This window comes from Silene latifolia, chromosome X (assembly GCF_048544455.1).
Source record: "Silene latifolia isolate original U9 population chromosome X, ASM4854445v1, whole genome shotgun sequence".
Taxonomy (NCBI): Eukaryota; Viridiplantae; Streptophyta; class Magnoliopsida; order Caryophyllales; family Caryophyllaceae; genus Silene; species Silene latifolia.
This window is the reverse complement of record NC_133537.1, coordinates 23,239,301-23,243,459: the sequence shown is the minus strand read 5'-3', so window position 1 is coordinate 23,243,459 and position 4,159 is coordinate 23,239,301. Positions and strand designations below refer to the sequence as shown.

The 4,159-nt window shown below is 38.9% G+C and overlaps 1 non-coding gene across 1 annotated transcript; it reads right to left on the bottom strand.

Annotated features, from left to right (window-relative positions):
- Positions 1-3,523: 3,523 nt before the first annotated feature.
- LOC141625852 (small nucleolar RNA R71) lies at positions 3,524-3,630 on the bottom strand. Its single transcript, XR_012535601.1, has one exon. It is a non-coding gene; the product is annotated as a small nucleolar RNA R71 (small nucleolar RNA).
- Between the last annotated feature and the right edge of the window lie 529 nt (positions 3,631-4,159).

Below are 4,159 nucleotides of genomic sequence, written 5' to 3'. Positions count from 1 at the left end.
ATTGATGTTACAGTTAAGTTGCTATGGTGACAGATTCTCACATGTAAATTATCTAGTCTATTCGCTACATCGTCACAATCCTACCATAGATTCCCTAATCCTAACATAAAAAAAATTAGCTACTCATGTTATTAAGGGCGTCAACAATATAATAATAATAAGCATGCTAATGAAAGACATAATGAAACGATAACAATTAAGCATGAACAAAACTAGGGCAAAAGTAATAATAGGAGAACAAGAATTAAAGCAAACAAAGTATTAGAATTAACGAGGAAAGAATGATTACAATCTTTATGAATCCGGCGTAGAGAACAATCCACCAAGCAAAGAGTGATTAACAAAAGTTTCAGATATTAAGGGAGGGATTAAGCAGTGTGTAAAGTACGAAAAGTGACAAAAAGAGATCCCCCTAATGACCTAATTACGACTTCCTTATATAGGGAAGCGTAATACTTAACAAAATAAAACAACACAGGCTTAGTAGACCCGTATAAAATAGAAAACCTCTCGATCGAGTGGATTCAGACCACTCGATCGAGGTCTTCTCCAGCATAAGTACTCGATCGAGCAAATAAAGCTCTCGATCGAGGAACTCCAATGATCACCATTTCGAACGAGCAGATAGAATCACTCGATCAAATCCTTGTGTCAGCCAAACCACTCGATCGACCAACAATTCTCCTCGATCGAGTGCTTTTCCACCAAGTCAGCCTCTAACTCGTCTATGATAACTCCCTTGACCTTTCTTCACGCACTCCAAGGCACGTCTCGTGCTCCAATAACTCCCGTCTCCTCATAATGCATGCTAAATAGGATGAATAGGGCGCGGTTTCACTACTTTCAGGTTCATTTATGCAAATTAGACAAAACAAACCAAAGTAACCAATTCGGGGCATTTTACAATACATAACGATACAAAAAGGCATAGAAATGCGTGCAATAAGAGACTAAAAAGACTATATAAATTGCACGTATCAAGTATGCTCCACTCAATCGAGTATGCTCTAATACTCGATCGAGTGGTCACGACCAGTAGCTACTGCTACTGATGTGACCATAATTAGCGCATATTTAGCCCCCGAATTAGCCTTGTTCCCTTGCTTTTTAGTGCATATTTGGGTCATTTATTGTCTTTAGTTCTTTGTTTTGCATATTCTTTGAGATTTTGATCCCTTGGTAGGAAAGGAGTGCAAATCTTGCATTTTCATGGCACAACAAGACTAAATTGATTGAATCCAATGACCAAGCATCAAGGAGAGACAAGATTAGAAGGCCTTTGTACATATGATAGTAGATGAGCAATGTTGAGAAAGGATCCTTGCATCCCCGAGGAAATCCCCAAGGATTTTATGAAGAAAAGGGAAGAAAAGAAGAAGAAACAATGCTGAACAGCAATCCGTGCGGGTTGCCTTGAATCCGTCCGTCCCCATCACGAGAATCCGTGCGTCTTCCTCCAAAGACGCCCGGGTTAGCAGCCACCTGAATCCGCCTGGATTCCCCTGAAGACGCCCGTCTTCCCCTGCCTGAATCCGCCCGTCCCGACTCCAATACGCACGGATTCCAGTTAAGCGAAATTTCGTCTTCTCCAAACTACAAAGAAAGAAGCCCTTCCTTCGAAAAATACCGGCTTCTCCCTGCTCAATCTAAAACGTGTAATTACTAGTTTAGCCCTTAGTTAACCCTAATGCATCCACCTAATTTCCACTATAAATACCCCATTAGTCTAATTAGAAGAGCATGTTCTTCTTATCAATTATTAGAGTAGTTAATATCAATCAAATCTCTCTTTAGTATTATAATCAACAATTAATCAAGTTTTAATACAAGTTTTATTTCCTTAATCTCTCTTTTGTTCATCCTTTATTTTGGGTAATTGAAGATTATTTGGGTTATTATTGGGAGATTGACAACCTCTCAATCAAGCATCAAGTACTTCTTTTATTCTTTGCTTTATTATTGGAATTATTAGTAGGTATAATTCTCTTAATCCCTTTTTAATTATTGTTAATTACTTTCATTTATTCATCATGTTTCCTTTTGTTGGTATGATTGACAACCTTGCTAGCATGATCAACATGATAATGAGTGAGTAGTGACCTAGCTAGGGTTAATGGGTAATTAGGGGAAACCAACATAGGGAATGATTCATGCTTAAATTAATATGCTTTCATTCGTTTATTTGCTTGCTTGTTTTGATCTCAACTCATGCACATGTTATGTTTGATGAAATGTGAGCCTATGAATCCTTGCATTTTTTACCCATCACCTATCTTTTCAATGAGACTTGTAAGACATAAACCAACTCGAGTCTCATTAGACCATGCATGTTGTTGAGTAGGGAAGACTAAGTCGACTTGTAGGTGTTGTACAATCTAATCAATTCGGCTCCGGGACCCAAACTTTCCTAGGATTGTAAGATATAACCCCACTCAATCCATCACAACAATAATTGCTTGCTTATAATTTGAGAACATGTTTGTATGATCAATTCCCATGATTCCCCTATGACCCCATGACACCCTAGTGCTTTTTATCAATTGTTTACAACCCTTTTAATTCATCTTGCTTATTTACTTTCATTGCTATTTAGTTAGTGACCTTCTACATCAACCCAAATTGTGACACCCCTAAGACACCACTAGTTTCAATAGAAATCTCATCTCAATTCCCGTCCCTTGGGATCCGACCTTTACTTGCCTCTTTACTAATTGTAGAGTTGTTTGTGAAGCTATAAATTGTGTTTTGATTCGGACGTGACCCAACGACAACATCTATTAAATTGTGAACACGAAACGGACCGATCAAAAATGGCGCCGTTGCCGGGGAGGGTGTTAACTTGATTTAGATTTTCTTATATTGATATTAGTTGTGTCTTTCTTTGCCTTGGGGAAGTAAAACTCCTCAAGGTTTGTTCTAATTGTTTTCGAGTTGTTTGATATTTTGCATGTCTAGAAGGTCACAAAGTGATTTGTTACCTTTTGATCGTGAAATTGAAAGAACCTTGACAAACAATAGGAGATTTGCTAGGAGGAATTTGAGAGGTATTAGTGAGGTAGTGGATATTCAACCAACTATTGAGTTCATCAACCCTTTTGCAAGAGAAGGTGAGGAGAACCCAACACAAGATACCCCACAAAATCAACCTACAATGCCTAAGTTTTCATCATATTTCGTACCCACCGAGGAGAACCTATCAAATGGTACTCCCACACCACAACATTTGACCGGAAATTTTATTGCCAAATCCGCCTTTATCCAATTAGTCGAAAGGAGCCAATTTGGGGGGATGCCTAGTGAAGACCCTCATTCTCATATGGAAACCTTTTGTGACTATTGTGATGCGATTTCTCAAACCGGTGTAACTCAAGACCAAATTCGATGGGTCTTATTTCCTTTTTCTCTAATCGGCACCGCGAAACAATGGTTGAAGGGCCTTGATAAGGCCACTCTCGGAATTGATTCTTGGAAGAAGTTGGCTCTAGCTTTCTACAAAAAGTTCTACCCACCGGAAAAGACTAACATGCTAAGAGCTCAAATTACGGGTTTTAAGCAAAGGGATGAAGAATCTTTGTATGAAGCTTGGGAGCGGTTCAAGGGAATTTGTCTCTCATGTCCTCACCATGGACTTAGCGAGTGGTTCTTGGTACAACAATTTTGGAACGGTCTATATGAAGATTCAAGGAACATTCTCAACATGGGATCAAATGGAATGTTCACCGAAGTTGATGACAATCAAACATGGAACAAAATTGAGGAAATGGTGGTCCATAACTCACAATATAGTAGACCTCGCAAGGCTACTAGAGGAGGAAAGCATGAAGTGGACTCCGTTACTCAATTGGGTGCTCAACTTAGTGCTCACATTGACACAATCAATTTGAAGTTTGAAAAGGCAATGGCTAGACTTGAAGAAGCCTCAAAATCACCAAAGCATCATGTTAATGCCATGACGGCATCCTCATCAATCTCAAGTGGGATATGTGAGAATTGTGGAACTTTGGGACATGACCAAAGTGAATGTAGGGGAACAAATGAACAAGTGAATGCTTTCCAAGCATACAAGAGTGGTACCCCTTATTCCAACTATTACAATGAAAACACCAAGTTTCATCCAAATCTCTCATACAAAAGCCAAAACATTCAAAACCCTCAAACA